Below are 19,362 nucleotides of genomic sequence, written 5' to 3' on the forward strand. Positions count from 1 at the left end.
AATGATGAGTGGGATGATTTGAATGAGCGTGCTATGGCGACCATCCGCTTGCACTTTGGTGAATCCATTTACTTTACGATAATGGATAAGACCAATGCCAAAGATTTGTGGGATGCTCTATGTCAAGCGCTTGGGATGGCAACAACGCCTCGAACAAGGTTTTCTTGATGGAGAAATTGATGCGCATGAACATGAAAGAAGGCAGTAATGTTAGTTCTCATTTGAACGAGTTCAACAACGTGTTTTCACAATCTACTTCAAAAGGTCTCAATTTCGATGATGAAATGAAGGCCATTTTCTTGCTATGTTTTCTACCATCGTCATGGGATACTTTCAACACAGCCATAAGTAATTTTGCACCAATGGCAGCTAGAGTTTGGTAGTGTTGCTAGTGCGTTGCTCACCGAGGAGATTCGACGTCAATCTCTTGATGCACGTGGGCATGGTGATGCATATGTGGCTAGTGGAAATCATGACAAAAAGAGAATTTCAAAAGTAGCGTGGTCATAGCCGCGATCATTCACAAGATCACAGGCAAAGTCGTAGCAAGAGTCGCGGCAAAGACATGCGAAATGTAGAGTGTTACTACTACCATAAAAAGCTTGAAGAAAGATTGCCGCATAATGCAGCGTGATAAGGGCAAGGAGAAAGCAAAGTCTGACAAACCTAAAAACAACGTGAAGATTGAAGAGCTTAATCTGGTTGAGTATCCAACCATTGAAAAAGTTTCTGAAGTGCCAAATGATGTGTTGATTTCACATCGGATTTGAGTCCTAATGCATTGTTAGCTCATGATGAATGTTATGCCAGAATTGGATTGTGGACTCAAGTGTGCTAGCTTTCATGTGACTCCTCACAAGGAGTGGTTTTCTACGTACACTGCCACACATGGCAGGGTGAAACTAGGCAATTCTTATGAGCTTGATATATGCAATGTGGGTAGCATCAAGTTTTCTATGCGTAATAGCACTGAGTTTATGCTGCATAATGTTAGACATGTACCTAAATTGACAAACAGTTTGATGTCAGTTAGACAACTGGATGATATGGGTTATACCACTATATTTTCTCATGGTTCTTGAAATATCAAGAAGGGAAATCTGGTCATGCTTAAAGGCCAAAAGTTTGGCTCATTGTACTCACTTTATGTTTCTTCTGTGAAATGGAATTCTATTTGTGTAGACGAGCTTCCGTCTACAGAGTTGTGGCATAGCCGGCTAGGACATATGAGTCAAAAGGGAATGAAAGTCTTGCAACGTTCTAGTTATATCCCCATGTTAGATTACTCTAACTTCTCTTTATGTGAGCATTGTATCTATGGCAAACAGATAGGTTGACATCACCGCCTTTGGACAAGGAGTTAAGGAGTCCTCTAGATCTCGTTCATAGCGACTTGTGCGGACCTATGCCAGTCAAATTTGTAGGGGAAGCGTTATACTTCCTAACATTCATAGACGACTCTACTAGAAAGGTGTGGGTTTACCTTTTGAAGCAAAAGAGCGATGTCTTTAATGTCTTTCAAAAGTTCTTAGCATTAGTCGAGAACCAATCGGGTAGAAAGCTTAAAGCTTTGCACAGTGATAATGGAGGTGAGTACATTTCCTTCGAGTTCAAGGATTTTTGTAGCAAAAGATGCATTAGACGATAGTTTACCACTCCTTACACACCCACCCAAAACGGTGTGGGTGAGAGAATGAATAGAACCATTTAGGAACATGTCACTTCTATGTTGTCTACAGCCAACTTACCTTGAGAATTTTAGGGAGAAGCTGTTACGACGATTGCTTTCTTGATAAATCGGTCACATAGTACACCACTAAAGTACAAGGTTCCGTAGGAGATGTGGATGGGAAAAAGCCCAATTATGACAAATTACGTATATTTGGGTGTGAGGCATTCTCACATGTACCAAAAGCGCTTAAACAAAAGCTAGACCCCAAATCACACAAGTCCATCTTCATTGGATATGGTGTAGACATAGAGATGAGATATCATCTCTGACACCCGTAATCTAAGAAGGTCATACGCAGCTCACAGGTGATATTCAACGAGTCTAAGATGCATAAAAAGCCAGTGAGAGACATTGAGTATCGTAGAGTACGGTTTGAGGATGTCTCCTCACCGCCAGTTACACAGAACGTTGGACGTGTTAGTGATGTACCTCCACAAGTACAAACACACATGTTACTTTAGAGAGAGCGGAATCCAACAGTCCGGCACTTTGGAGATCTACTCGTATATCTCGTGCACCTGAGCGTTTTGAGCCAGGATTGGACTACTTATTAGTCTCACTGATTGCGGTGAACCCACTTGCTACAAAGAGGCCATTCAAATGAACGATACCGTAAAGTGAGAACAGGCTATGCAATTTGAGTATAATTTGATTTTAGTCAAAATGGAGCTTGGGAATTGACAGAGTTACCTGCAAGTAAACAGGCATCGCCATGGAAATGGGTGTACAAAAAGAGGTATATCACAGATGATCCCGAGCCTAAGTATAAGGCCACATTGGTTGCTAAAGGGTTCAAGGAAACGGAAGGCATGGAGTTCGACGAAATCTTTTCTCAAGTGATCGAGATGATTGCATTGTGTCTTGTTCTTGGACTAGTAGCCATTGAGGATTTGGAATTGGTCCAAATGGATGTGAGACAACATTTCGTCACAGGGATCTTGAAGAGGATGTTTACATGAAACAACCAGAGGGTTTTGCGATAAAGCCTGAGAAGCTAACACGGGTAGAACTGGTTTGTAGACTCAAGAAAGCTTTGTATGGATTAAAGCAAGGCTCAAGGCAATGGTATATCAAGTTTGATAAGTACATTCAATCCAGAGGGTTTTGCAATAAAGCCTTAGAAGCCAACGCGGGTAGAACTGGTTTCTAGACTCAAGAAAGATTTGTATGGATTAAAGCAAGGCTCAAGGAAATGGTACATCAAGATTGATAAGTACATTCAGTCCCAGGGGTACATATGGAGCCAAGAGGATCATTGCTTGTACACAAAGAGGTTGAACGATGGTTCCCTTATCATTCTCATTTGTACGTGGATGATATGCTTATAGCCAGGAAGTCAAAATATGAGATTTCACTTCTCAAGGATGCGTTAAGCAAGCAATTTGCTATGAAAGATTTGGGCGATGCACATCACTTTCTTGGTATGTGTATCGAGAGAGATCGCAAACATGGTATACTTGAACTTTCGCAGGAAGAGTATATTCACAAGGTCTTGCAACGTTTTAATATGCAAGGGGGAAAGCATTGAGTATCCCAATGGCAGTATACGAAAAACTTAGCAAGCATGATTGTACCAAATCGGATGCTGAAAAGGTAGAGATAGCAAAGGTGCCGTATTCTTTGGTAGTTGGTAGTCTTATGTTTGCCATGGTTAGCACACGGCCAGACATTGCATATGCACTAGGAGTGGTTAACAGGTTTATGGAAAATCCAGGAAGAAAGCACTGGGAAGCAGTGATGCACATCTTGAGATATATCAAGGGCTCAGCTAGCAAGTGCTTACACTTTGGGAACAGTGATGCATCCATAGTTGGATACACTGATTCGGATTATACGGGTTGTGTGGACACTAGGCGATCCACATGTGGCTACATTTTCTTGTTTGTTGCAGCGGTAGTTTCTTGGAGATCATGTATCCATAATTGCACGTCATCTTCCACCACTGAGGTAGAGTATGTTGTAGTTTCTAGTTCCAACAAGAAAGCTGTGTGGTTATCTCGTCTAGTGGGAGATTTTGGTATACACCAGATTCTAGTGCTACATTGCGACAGTTAGAGTGCGATTGCATTAGCAAAGAACCCTATGTTTTACTCCAAGTTGAAACACATAAGAGGCATGTATCATGTGGTACGGGATATTTTTGCTAGCAAACACATTGAGTTAGTCAAAGTTCACACGGATAAAAACCCAGCTGCTGCTCTAACAAAGAGCCTAGCCTCAGAGCGGTTCACACATTGTATATAGATGATGGACGTAGGGTGAAGCTACAGTCATGCTTCACGGTTTTGTACATTTGTACATAGTAGCCCCCACATTCTTTAGCCACTTGGGCCACGTTGGCCTTCAAGTGGGATATTGTTGGGTTTCAGGCCCGTGGCCTATTATGGCCGGGCAGGCGACCACCCACTTATTCTTTTGTTCATATAGCAAATAAGGAGGAGAGAGATATTGCTCTCTCATGCTCCACCCATAGGATTCTCTGCATCCCCTTCCCCCTTCTCCTTCCCTCTCTTGCAGTCTCCATCCATGCTTCATCATATACATTGCTTAAGAGTAATTCTCCATAATTTTCACAAAATATATATACCAACTACTACACATTTTAATCCATAACAACAAATGTCTTGAAGCTTAAACATTTGAGACACTGCTTAGAAGAAGAATGTTGCATCTTCATTGTAATAAGTGTTACCATATACATGTGGTAGTGATGTGTGTGAACACATTAGGACCGCCGAGGCATTTTTTCCCTCTTTAGGAGGTTTTTCCCACCGTGCATTGTCTATGCGCCATCACTCTATGGCTATCTATCTTTCCATTGCACACTAAGTAACACACTCTCAGTTGTGTGCCTTGAGCTTCCTTCGTTGTTGTGTGCGTTTCTCTGCAACCTTAATTCCAACAATTGGTATCAGAGCAGGTTGCATCCTCTCATGCTTAATCGCCAGCAGCTCCAACACACGCCTGCTCACTTTCTTCGATTTCTTTGATCTTTGGCGAGCGTTTGTAGGTCAACAAAAATTTTGGGCTCATTTCAATCTCTGTTTCCACTACAGCTAGGTCTGCACAGGCAATTTTGTCATTTTGTGTAGAATTTCCATTAGCGTCAATTACTGTATAACAGGTCCCATACAGTCTGCTGCTGCGGGTTGTGCAATATAGCACGTGCTGGTCTCACTAAGTTTCTCCGCATTTCGCACAGTTTTCACATTGTGTGCAGGCATTTTCCATGGCTGATAACAACACAAATGTGTTCAAGATGTTTGCTGCTGAGGACATATTGGATGGGGACAATTACCCTATGTGGACTTACATGATGCAACATGTTTTTGTGTCAAAGGGCGTTTGGAATATTTTGCAGGGCATTGATGTACGTCCTGGTTCTGAGGATGTAGGCAATGTTGAGGATGTTGTAGGTCTTGCTGCAAGGATTGCTGCATTTAGAGTTGTTTTGGCTATGGCAGAACAAGCTCATTGGGATGTAAAGGATGTGCAGGCTCATGTGTTGATTGGTTTGTTTGTGAAATGCACCATTACTCCTCACATTCGTTCAGCGAAATCTGCAAAACAAGCTTGGGATATTCTAGCAGGTCTTTATGCAAGCCGCAATGAGGCTAAAATTGCTTTGCTACGTAAAGAGCTAGAATCGAAGATTATGCACGAGGAAGATGATATGGACACTTTCCTTGCTGGTGTCAAGGATATCAATGGGAAACTTATTTCTACAGGTGAAGTCATTTCAGATAGTTCCCTTGTGCAGACTGTTCTTGATGCCTTGCCAGATTCTTACTAGACTTTTGCTAGTACTTGGAGACTTATGACCTAAGGAAATCCTGAAGTTGTCAATTTTGATGCATTATGCACATTGTTGTTGCAAGAGTCACTTTCCAAAAAAACCAGGACTGAGCAGCGTGTAGTTGAACATGCTTTTATTGCTTCTCAAAGAAAGGGTGGTAACAACAATGCAACCACTTCTTATGGTTCTGCTGTGAGTGAAAAAACTTATCTTCCTAATGCTTCTGCTGGCAGCAATTCGTCTGGAAATTCTGGTGATAAGGGTAAAAAGAAAGATGCATTTCTATTATTGTAAAGCTAACAATCACCGAGCAAGCAGTGTCCTAATTTGAAGGCCAAAGAGGCTAAGAAGAAAGAGGGTGGTTCCACTACTACAAATGCAGCCATTATTGAGTCTTCTATAAAAGGAGACTGTGATGCTGATGTTGATGCAGAATGTGCTTTAGTGCAGAGTGCACTTAGAATCATGCTGTCCATGATGCATGCATGTCAGTTTGCTGCAGATTCATATGTGTGGTATTTCAACAGCGGTGCTACAAAGCACATTACCTCACATCGTGAATTGTTCACCTCTCTTGAGTCTATCCCTCATGGGAATTCAGTCCACTTGTGCCAACAATGCCTCTTATCCGGTTCAGGCGGTTGGAAAGATTGTGCTTACTGCTACAAATGGCAGTTCTTTCACACTTGTCGATGCACTTTATGTACCTGGGTCTAGAAGAATATTTTGTCTGTATCTGCACTTGCTAGACTTGGACTTGTAGTCAAATTTGTGGATGACAGATGTACAGTTCATGATCTCAGTTTTGGTGATGAAATTGTTGCATTTGGCCTTTTGTGATGTGGGCTGTATAAGCTCACTTTGTATGAAAAGTGTGGGCAAAATTTTGCAAATGAAGTTTCAGATTCAAGGGCTGTTCCATATGCAAAATTGTGGCATGCACGTTTTGGGCATCTGAATTTTGACAGTTTGCTACGTTTGCAGAAATCTAATATGGTTGCTTCTTTGCTGCCTCTTGAAGCACTTGTCAAACATGTTTGTGAAGGCTGTATTTTGGGTATAATGTAGCGTTCTAAGTTTCCAAAGGATGGTTCAGTTAGGGCCACATGTAGGTTGCAGCTTGTGCATAGTGATGTTTGTGGGCCCATGCAAACTCCGTCATTGGGAAATTACCTATACTTCGTGACTTTCATTGATGATTACTCCAAGCATGCATGGGTATTTCCGCTTAAAGCAAAGTCCGAAGTTTTTATGTGCTTCAAACAATTTCTGGCTATGGCTGAAAATGTCTCGAAATGTGCTATGGACACCCTCCATTCCGATCGAGGGGGGGATTATATGTCTCATGAATATAATGCATTTCTGGCTAGTCGTGGGATAAAACACCAACGTATAATGCCTTATACGCCTCAACAAAATGGTGTTGCTGAGAGGAAAATACGGTCATTTATGAAAATGGCAAGATGTATCGTCAAAAGTCAAGCTTTGCCGCATTCTTTTTGACTTGAGGCCATCATGTGTGCCACTTATGTACTTAACAGGTGTCCTACAAAAGCTTTGTAGTCTATTACTCCATATGAAACATGGCATGATAGAAAGCCTTCTATTGAGCACATGCGTGTTTTTGGCTGTATGGAATATGCTTTGGTGCCACAAACACAACGTAGAAAATTGGATGATAAGGCTGTCAAATGTATTTTTGTTGGTTATCGTGCTCAAAGCAAATGTTACATGTTGTATCATCCACAAACAAAGCGTATTTTGGTGTCACCGGATGTAGTGTTTGTGGAAGATTCTGTTCAGCTTTTGCTGTCATGTACTAGAGAGAGTAATGTAAGCTCACAGGACATTATGACACTTTCTTGCCTCTTTTCAGTGGTGGAAGTTCGAATGTAAATTCCAATGAGACAAATGTACAGCCTATGGGGGTTTCCAAAAATGTTACAGATCAGCCTATTACTGATGCGAATGTACATGATGTACTTGATGAGGAAAGGGCTGAAAATGAGCAGGCTAGAGGTATGCCAAAATGGCTGGTTCATACATTGCATGGAAGTAAATTGGATGCACCTTTGTCTAGCCGTACTCGTTCAGGATCTCGCCATGCATCTTATGCATCAGATTGTTATGCTTTGGCTGTGTCTAGCTGACATGATTTGAGGAACCTCTATCTTTTGATGAAGCACAGAATTGGATGGCTGCCATGCAATCAGAATATGATGCACTTATAGAAAATGACACATGGACTTTATGTGATTTGCCTCATGGCAAAAAGGCCATTGGTACGAACTGGGTTTACAAGTTGAAACGCAAGCCGGATGGTGAGATCGATCGCCATAAGGCTCGACTTGTTGCAAAGGGTTATGCACAGCAAAAAGGCATAGATTAGGAAGAGACTTTTGTTCCCAATTGTCGTATGACTACTATGCGTTTTCTATGTGCATTGGCAACTCATCTTGGTTGGGATGTACATCAATCAGATAGTGTTACTGCTTTCTTGAATGGTGACATATTTGAGGAAGTTTATGTAACGCAGCCTCATGGTTTTGTCAAGAAAGGACAAGAGGACAAAGTGTGCAGATGTAAGAAGGCTTTGTATTGGTTGAAGCAATCTCCCGTGCTTGGTATGAGAAAACTGACACTCATTTGGTCAAACTAGGCTTTTGTAGCAGTCCAACAGAAAGTACATTGTATGTAAAGCATGAAGGTGATGTACTTCTCATAGTGGTTCTTTATGTAGATGATTTGCTGTTCGCTGGACCAAATGAGAGACATATTGCTGAATTTAAGGCTGATTTGAATGCTACTTTCAAGATGAAAGATTTGGGGCTGTTGCATCATTACTTGGGCATACAGTTTAAGCAGTGTGATGGTGGTATTGCTTTGTGTTAGAAAAGTTACATAGAGATATTGCTATGTAAGTTTGGACTTGAGAATTGCAAACCTATTGCCACTCCCATGGAAACAGGTTTGAAGTTAAGTCTACATGATGCTGGTGATCTTGCTGATGTCACTCTTTACCAAACTGCTGTTGACTGTCTCATTTATGTATGCAACAGGAGGCCAGATATTCAATTTGTAGTCTCACAGACCAACAGATTTATGCATAGCCCAGGGTCTAAGCATTGGTAGGCTATCAAGAGGATTTTCCGCTACCTTAGTGGCACTTTACATCTTGGATTGTTTTATCCCAAGGGGGGATCATTGCCGCTAGACTTACATGCTTTTTGGACTCACATGGGCTGGTTGTTTTGACACGTGAGTGTCCACAAGTGGTGTTTGTTTCATGCTTGGTAGTTCATGTATATCATGGTTGATCAAGAAGCAACCTACTGTGGACACTTTTGTTGTGAGGTTGAGTATAGGGCAATATTCACAGCTATGGTTGAGTGTGTATGGCTCAGACGCCTTATGGCTGATTTAAGTGTTGGACAGGACACTGCCAACACTATCTACACTGACAGTCAGAGCGCGTTTGCAGTTGTGAGGAACCCAGTTTTTCATGCTCACACAAAGCACATTGAGGTGCATTACCACTATGTCAGAGAGAGGCTCTTAGCAGGAGAGATCAGTTTGGCTATGTGCCAACACAGGACAACCTTGCAGATCTTTTCACAAAGACATTGTCTCGTGAGAAGCTTGAAGCTTTCCGCAAAGCTTTGGGCTTACTCCCCTTTGTGAACCGACCATGTCTTCATGGCATTGCACTTCCCTTTACTCATGTGCCAGCTCCCTTTCGCCGCATCACTCCAGGGGGGATTTTTTACCATATACATGTGGTAGTGATGTGTGTGAACACACTAGGACCGCTGGGGCATTTTTTCCATCTTTAGGTGGTTTCCCCCCCGTGCATTGTATGTATGCCCATCACTCTAGGGCTATCTATCCTTCCATTGCACACTAAGTAACACACTCTTAGTTGTGTGCCTTTAGCTTCCTTCATCTTCTCCAAGCTGTGTGCGCTTCTCTGCAAGCCTAATTCCAACAAGAAGAACAACTTTGTATGTATTGCAAACCAGCAAAATTAAAACTTTTGAACATGGATACCAAAGTTTTGCATTTGAAATTCATTGCAAATCTACCCCTGCAGATGCTACATTTCGATCAATATTCATCTTAAAGAACCCATGACATAAATAATCCCACCATAAGAAAGATCATGAATATTGCACATAGCATACACAAATTGATATAAGAAATGAGATACACCAATATGAGAAAGATCATGAGCATTACACATAGTATTCATCCGCTGAGAGACAATCAAGGCATCATTAGGCAATCAAACCATTTAGAGTGTGATTTAAAAGCAGTAAGCACAATTTATAACTTCTTCCTTATAAGGATCTAATGAGTGATTAGTGCATGAAACATAATTTCCTGTGAAGGCACACTGGAGAGAAGTGAAAATTTAAGCTTGAGCTAATGTGCTTGTTAATTGTAAAACTTTCAAAATATCATAGTAGAATCCACAATAGATATACATGCATCATGGAGGTCATAATTGCTTTGTGGAGTAATGGCCAGTCTGTATCACACACTACTTTGGCATTTTCTTCACAAAAATGACTTCACTAAAATGAGAAGCATCAACAACAACCATATTTCCTTCTCTCTTATAAATCTCTTTCACAACTAATCAAGGAAAGTTTTTAGTTGACATGATTGGAGGCCTCATAGTACTTGTAAAATGACCTCTAGTTGACTTTTTTTATCATCCTTATCCATATTCTTGGTTTGAGCAATAGTTGTACATGTCCTTCTAACTCATATGCCCTTGTAACTAGTTACAAAGCTTTCATAGTCAATATCATTAGGAGTGTTCCCCTCCTCTACAATTGTTGGACAAGCTTGTGGCTAGTGCTTAGGGCTTCCTTCGACATTGGGTTTATCATATCAACATTGACTGTATGTTCTTGATGGAGGTTTTCTTGGTCATGGTGCTCCTTATCAATGTTTTGATGCTTCTTCTCATCCTCATGGTGCTCTGCCTTCTCCTCGTCATCCCTCTCCTCATCATCTCTAATATGTTCGTGCTAATATTAATACCTGGCTTTATTGAAGATTTCCATTTTCTCCTCCTCTTGATTCACTTCATTTCAGACAACCTTTCTGATCCTCTCCTCGCCCTTTAATTACTCCCGATGTGCCTACATTTTGGAGCCTTTCTCCTTTTGTCATTCATGCAGCTGCTCATCTTCTTTCATACCTAATTTACATAAACTTGATTATTATTATGTGCAATTGTTTACGGAATCCCCGAGGCGGTCACTCATCAAAAGCTTCCTATATCACATGCATCCAAGAGATTATTAATAATACCCCAATATACACGTTACACTTACTCTATGGGCCTATTTGAAAGAACCCCAACCCCTCTAGTGTATACATAAAAGTATACATTTTGTCCTATTAATAATCCTCTCTTGTTGACTCACGTGATATCATACACATCGTGAAAAGTGACCACCCCGGAGCAAAAATTGGCCATATTGTACATTTATACTGGCCAAGGTTTGAATAAACAACTCAAGTAAAGCCTTCCCCTAATAGGATATGGGCCAAAAAGCTAGCAAAACCCTTTGAAAACAGATCCATGGCTTAGAGACGTGATATAGAATACTATGTGCCATTGTTATACACTTGGATCTGTTTGAAAAAAACAAATTTCAATGATTATTACTCTGAAAGGAAAATTTGGATATACATGCATCCACATAACCCCTCACAACTCTAGGCTATTAGATGGCCACATTGTGCATTTTACCAAAAAAAAGTTTCTTAGTGGTTTTGAGATAAGTGTTTTCAATCAAAAGAAAATTTTAAATAATTAAATTCCAAATTTTGATGTGTTGTCTTTATGAATGAGCTAAGAAAGATGGAAACCAGCCATATTCCAAACAAGCACTTATTTATGAGTTTTCAAAAAAAAAATCTTGTTTAGGCCTCAAAATTCACTAATTGCTACGATACGGTACAATCACCAACTCCACTATGGTAAGGGCAGAATGCTAGTCACTCAGAAATCTTCTTTTTTGAGATTCTTGGCTCAAAGTTTGCACACTAAAAACCTTTTGTCATTCTTGCTCATCACGATGATGGACGAACAACATCAAGGTTATCGAGAAAAAAAGGAGGTTAGTGAAAAAGTACCTTAACTTCATACTGGATGATACACAATGAATTGCTTAAGTTGTATCTAGCTTTCATCAATGTTGCATAGAGAGTATGAGTAGTCTTTCTCCCTTGAAAATCAAGTCAGTATTGCAAGATCACCTAGGCCTTTATAGGTGACCAATACTATCTATAGATGACCTTTATAACTAGAATAGCACTCCAAACCTCGCTTTATGACCTCTTGAAACATCTTGACTAAAGATGTCAAAAAAAGATCAATTTATTAGTGTTTTATAAAAAGAAATTTCTAGGAGGCTAGAAAACCAAGACACCATCTCCCTATACAGTTATTGGCAGCCAAGAGAACATGTAGACCTAGCCACTTGGGAGAAAAAGTGGATCTCAAAAGACCAAGAAATCATCAAAAGATGGTAAGCTTGCCAAAAAGTCTTTAACTAGTCCAAACTTCAACTTTTACAAGTCCATATGTGTTGATACTTTAGTAATGGGTCATAAATGAAGGCGACATTGTAGGAGTGGGGACAAGCCCTAGTAGGACAAATATCACAATTTTTGTGCTTCTACTATTTGGTGGAATTTTTTGGCACCATTTGGATCACCATTGGCCATGTATTCAAGTTTAGGAAAAGATCAAGGGATCACATGTCAAAACTGTGGCATGACGATGGGATCATATCTCAACCACATAAAATGGCTTTGTGACTACATATTTACTTAGGACTCATCAAATCATCATTGAAATTGAATAGGAAGTAGTTCTATGTCTTTATCTATGCAAGTACATGGCTTTGACATCCGTATAAGCAAGAGAAAAAAAGGGCCGGGGCAAGCCTTATAGAAAAAGGCTAGTTTGAAGTGCTTGAAGCTAAAGAAGCAAAAACCATATTCCTAGATAATGAGACATTCACTACATTGGTTATTGTAGGCACTCAAAATGAGGTAGAATACAAAGCAAAAGCCATTATTTTGTGAGAGAATTTCTACTAATTTCAATGTGAACTGATGTGTAGAGTGAGAGCACCTAAAGTTGGGCTATACATTTATCTTCACTTGCTACCCAATGGGATCGACTTCAAGAAATTTTAGAAGTGATGAGAATAAATCATCATGAATTGGCATACAAGATGCCTAGGATTCAAACACAATGGAGGTCCAAATAATCAAAGGCATAGTGATCCAAGCTCTACAAATACCAACAAATAGCCAAAGCTTGCCAAAGTGGAACATAGGACCAACTTTTTATCTTCAAAAGTTCCTGCAAAAGTACTTTCAAAGATTTGGTCAAGAAAGAGAGAAAGCTACCGTTGCCACTATATTATCAATACTTCACTTTGGGAATTCTAGTTGGACATACCATACATTACAACAATGTTCCACATATATCACCCGAGCAATTGAGAGAGGAGAACAATAAACACTTTCATATTGTGGTACTGATGTGTGTGAACACACTTAGGACCACTGGAACACTTTTTTCCTTCACTCAAAGGTATTTTCCCATCGGCTTGTGCATACATAGAGGAAGAATCACCACACATGATCCATAAATATTGCAATGGCATGCATTATGAACGGATGGATCGTATTAACACTGTCACTAAAAGCCTATTTTTCACAACATTTTTCAAATTTTCATTAAAGGTGCATTTGTAATGACGTGCATTTGTCTCTTTCTTATGATCCTTATTATGTGACTATCACGTGAGCGTAGTAGAAGGGGTTATTAAATTTTAAATTTTCTCACATTTCTACATACAAACTAGTACCTAAAATGAACTTGTGTGCAAGGTGACATCTTGTTCATTACATGTGCTCAAAAGAAATTATAGTCACTTGAGGCTCTTATGATCTGTATGTAACTCAAATCTCCTTCCAAGAAGATAATGTTGCCATACTTTAAGAGCATGTACAACAGCCAACAATTCCAAATCATGTGTAGGGTAATTCAACTCAAGTGTACATAACTTACAAGATTCATAAGCCTACCGGTCTTCCTTCTTGAGACAAAACACCACCAACAGCTTGTCCACTTGCATCAGTGAGTACAATGAATGTTTTTTAGAAGTACAAAAGCCATAGTATTGGAACATTCACCAAATCTTCTTTGAGTTTCTCAAAGCTAGCTTGAGCGTGTTCACTCCAAGTAAACACTTCGGTCTTCTTAAGGGTATTATAGTCAATGGAGATGCAATCTTAGCATAGCCTTTGACAATCTCTCCAAAGTAAATTCTACCTTCCTAAGGTGCTCATTCTTTTCTCCACCATCAACTACAACTATCCACCAACCACTTAAAAATTCATTGCCAATCTTGGCTCCTAAGAAAACCAAATAGATTTGGGTTACAAAACAAGCTATATAGTTACAAGAACAACCCCTATCACTTCATGAATATATCGTGATACTTACAAGAACGGGATGCTATTCTAAAAACCCTATCTAGGTTTTTTGGGTGCACTAAGTTCTCCCTGTATTTTAGTCTAATTAAAAAACATTAACGGGTCTTAATATAAATAGTATATATTTCAAGTATAAGTAGGCATTATGTTGAACTTTGTTAGTATATTATTCAAATATAGATTTCTAAAGTGAAGTAGCTTGAGTTGCAACCATTTTTTATCAATATTTTATATTTTTCAACATCTAACAAACAACATATCTTAACAACATTTCTATACAAATCATCTTATATTATAATGTAAGCATTAGTTAAATGTATAGCTCTTTCAATGTCTAAAACATGTCTATAAAAACTACGTGGTTACGACTACATACTTTAAAAACCTATTATAAGCAAAGCTCAATTTACTTACGTAATATTAAAGAGACTCATTGCATTGAAATGGAAAGTTCAAAGAAATGATTTGAACTTAGAATGACTTCGAAAGAAACGTAACTATTTTTTCAAAAATAGAGTAAATAAGAAGAGTGACAAAATGATAACATCAAGTGTGATTAGCTCTAATATATATTGTATTTATTCTCTCTCTCTCTCCCCCCCCCCCCCCCCCCTCTTTAAGGAAGTGCATGATGCATAATGAAATCTAGTTGACTAATGTAATTAATAAAAAATCCACCTAAAATAGTTCAGATCCATCTTTAAATTATATCATACAATGAGGAGAGTTAGGTTCAATTTGCATTCAAAAGATAACTGCAATATTTGTAGACTCTACGCATGCTTTAAGTTAACCAAAAATATACTCTTTCCATCAAAATGCCATATAGTATGACCGTTGTATATCTCTGACAAAACTTAGAAATTTATAATCTTTCCTTAAAAAATCATAGTGTAAGCATCAATTTTTAGTTCATTGAAAGCCCTTTGTACAAGACCATTGCATATCTCTAATCAAAACGCTATAACATTGCATGGTATCAATCATCACAAAGTCTCAAGGTAGCCAATGGTTCCAAGGAAAATAGTCTACCATTCTAAAGCTCTGTAGTGGCAAGTTTGCAAAAGACCCGTCGTCTCCTTTGTATCTCAAATTTTAGGGCTGGGCTTAGTTGTCACAAAAAAACTAGGTCAAAAGTTGCATAAGCCATACTTATAACCTCCCTACTAATTGTTCTTATCCTCCTATCTTTAGAAGAGAAAAACTATTTTTCTAAGCGTCCTCTACTCTCTCTAGATGGCCATCCTACCTTGATGTAAAGAATCTCCATCTGCTACTCACTTGAATCACATATTACGCCTCAATTTTTCCATATGGTTCACTTGACTTGTTCAAAACAACTAGTACTTCATTGATTCTTCAACACAAGGAGCTTTTGGTGTTGTAAGTTCCACGATGGCAAACGAGCATGCAAGTTGCAACACAAAGGATGAATAGGATAAAACGGGGAGACGTCTTGGAACTGTTCTAAGAGGTGTAAGATACACGATAGCAACCAACATGCTCGGGCCATCCACTTACAGAAAACACCATATATCATGTGTGAACAGGGGGCTATTTTAAAAACCCTCTGTAGGTTTTAATAGTGCATTAAGCTCTCCTTTATGTAAATATTAAGTTTAATGAAAAAGACCTTTGTATGAGTAAATATATTTGATCATCTCTTTAAAATATATCCTAATATACATAGTATATGTTCCAACTATAAGCAGATATTATGTTGAAATTTGTTAGTATGTTATTCAAATATAGATTTCTAAAGTGAAGTAGCCTAAGTTGAAACCATTGTTATTGATTTTATATATTTTCCAGCATTTAACATACTACAAGATTACCAATACATACCTTAACAAAATCTCTTTACAAAACATTTTATTATAATGTAAGCATTAGTAAAATGTAAAGCTTTTTCAATTATTCGGTTAAAACTTTATACTTAAACAACCTATTATCTAAAAGCTCTAACTAAACATTAGAGAAACTAATTGCATTGAAATGGCACGTTCAAATCCAAACTATTTGAACTTAAAATAACTCCAAAAAACAACTAGTTGTTTAAAAAAAATAGAGTAAATAAGAACACAAAAGCAAAAAATGATCAAATTGAGTGTAATTATCTCTAATGTATATTGTTCTCTCTCTCTCTCTCTCTCTCTCACTCTCACACTCACAGAAAGTGTATGATGCAAAATGAAAACTAGTTGACTAATGTAATTCGTCAAAAAAAGCCCCATAAAATATTTCAAGTCCTCCCTCCTCTAAGGAAGTACATGATGCAAAATGAAATAATGTCATTCGTTAAAAGCCACATACAATAGTTCAAATCCATCCAATTATAGCATACAATGAGTAGAGTTAGGTTCAATATTCTGCATTCAAAATGTAAACACAATATTTGTAGCTTGTACACATGCTTTGAGTTAACCAAAAAAATCCTCTTTCCATCAAAATACCATACAATATGACCATTTTATATCTCTATAAATTTTGAGAAACTTCCCCTCTTTCCATCAAAAATCATAGCGCAAGCTTTGTACAAGACCATTGCATATCTCCAATCCAAATGCAAGAAATTTTATTGGTATCAATCATGACAAAGTCCCAAGGTAGCCAATGGTTCCAAGGAAAATACTCCACCTTTCTAAATCTCTGTGGTAGCAAGTCTGCGCCACACCCGTTGTCGCCTTGGTATCTCAAATTTTGACATTGGGCTTAGTTGTCACAAAAAAATTAGGTCAAAAGTTGCACGAGCCATGCTTATAAGCTCCCTCTGCTAAGTGGTTTGTCATTGATTATTTGACATAAGGAGCTTTTGGTGTCATAATTTCGCTACAAGAGATGAATTCATCACCGATGCCAAATTACCGATGTCGTTGGTAGGCGTCGGTATATGCATTGCTAAACCTGGAGGGAAATCCAGCTTTTAAAGAAATTAAATTTTGAATTACCGATGCTTATACCAACACGCTTACTCACGGTACGCACTTTTTGATGCACATATTGATGTGTATATGGATAGGCATACCGAGACTTGCATCGATGCCACCTACAAAAACAGAACCGTGGGTTCTCTTTTGCTATTTTGCCCCATTTTTTGAACTCTCTCTTGCTCTCCTCTTCTCACTTACTTCAGATCTTCTGTTCTGGGACTTACCGGGCTTAAGCCTCTCCACGCATACACTTGTCGACAATAATAAGGTTAGATTGTTTCGCAAATTTAGGGTCGATTTTTTGGTTTGTGTGTGTGTTTTTTTTAATTCAAATTTGGCAGCATCCTCTCAAACGTTTTGTGCTCACTTATGCCACTTGTGAGTGCACTATCCCTTTCTTTTCTTGCACACACACACACACACACACACACACACACACACACACACACATGTACATAAACACATAAATAAATAAAGATGAACATAAATTTACACATAAACTAACACACTACGCGCACACGCACATACACATTTTCACAAAAATTCAAAAAATTTATTAAATTCTTATTTTCAAATTTTGATTAAATATTATCATTCACAATCGAGCATATCAAAATTTGGTAACAAGAATAAGTTTTAAAAAGAATCAATGAGTTGTTTTGATTTAGATCAATTTATAATTAAACAAAAACATTTGTTAATTTGTTCATGTCTAGATTAAAACTTAGTTTGCTTAATACATTTAACTTGACCATTTTAGTATGTTTAGATCTAAACGCGTAGTTTAAAGTGTTAGTGTTTGGCCATTTAAATTAGTTTAAAACTTACGACTTAGGATTGGCTAGCTGCATGTTTTAGTTGGCTTAAACTTAGTATTTAGTTGTTTCAATCCGTTTAGGATTGTTTCATTCCCATTAGAAAATTTTGGAGATCTTTTGGAGGGCATTTTAGAAGAGAGAGAAAGAGGAGCTCCTCCAATTAGAGAAGGGCCAATGTTACGTAGAAAAATAGACGGATATTAGCAAAAAGATGAAAAAGGTATCACCCACTCATTCACTCATCCAACAGTCCTTGAAATCGGTCATCTTTTCATTATATTTCATGAGAAAGGTGCTACTCATTCAATATTCCTTTCGTCATGACTAGAATGTAATGACGTCTACAAAAACCCCTTGTTTAGTGGTTTTTTGGTCTTTTCTCCCTCTTCCTGTGTTAAAAAAGGACAAATAAAAATTCATTTTTTAGGTTTTTTGATGTTCCAAAGGCATCAATGGTGTCACAATCCTCAAATTCTAACACTAGCTAACAGTTTTGTGATATTTTTTTCATTCCAATAATGACAAAAGGCATGTTGAATGAGCGGCGTCTACCTCACGGAAAAGACACACCCATTTAATGAAAAGGTGACCGTTTTAAAGTCGTCAAAATATTAGGTTCACTTTTTAGAGTTTCTAGTTGTCCTTTTGGATGTACTTAATAAGTGCAAGTGTATTTCAAGAAAAAATTCTAGAGTAAATAGAATTTCTTAGAAGGCCCTCCAAATGACCTCTAAAATCTCCTAATGAATTAGAGGTAGCCGCTTAGGGTTAGTAGGTTTTGGTTTGGCTTCTAATAGATGGTTGTGTTTGGATGGTTAGGATAGGTCGCGTAAAGTCGCTTAGGTTTGACTACTCCAAATCGGGTTAGGGTAGCGTTTGGCCATTTCAATCTCCTTAGGGCTAGCCACTTAGGTTAGACTGCTCTAAATCGGATTAGGACAGTATTTGGCCATTTTAATCCGCTTAGGGCTAGCTGCTTAGGATTAGTGGCTTTTGGTTTGGTTGTAAATAGATGGTCGTGTTTGGACAGTTAGGGTAGGCCATGTAAAGCTGCTTAGACTTGGCCGCTCCAAATTGGATTAGGTAGCATTTGGCCATTTCACTCTGCGTAGGGCTAGCCACTTAGGGTTAGTGGCTTAGGATTTGACTTGGGGGGTTCACCGTTTAGTACCTCCCTATATAACGTGCATTGGGGGGTATTATAAAAACCCCTCTTTTAACATGTCTAAATGAATAAAATGACCACTTATTTTAGGAATTTTTTCCATATTTGAATATAAAAATCCCTTATTTTAATGTATCTCTGTTAAATTGTCTAAAATTTTTGCACTTTAGAACCCCTCCTTTCGAACTCACGTTATACATTAACATGATTACATAGTGCACCCCCCGAGGGATTTGATCGCTAATAGATGGTCGTGTTCAGACGTTTAAGGTAGTCTGTGTAAAGCCGCTTAGATTAGGTCGCTCTAAATTAGATTAGGATAGCGTTTGGCCATTTCAATCTGCTTGGGGCTAGCACCTTAGGATTAGCGGCTTCTGGTATGGATG

This window comes from Adiantum capillus-veneris, chromosome 20 (assembly GCF_014529385.1).
Source record: "Adiantum capillus-veneris isolate H3 chromosome 20, ASM1452938v2, whole genome shotgun sequence".
Classification (NCBI taxonomy): Eukaryota; Viridiplantae; Streptophyta; class Polypodiopsida; order Polypodiales; family Pteridaceae; genus Adiantum; species Adiantum capillus-veneris.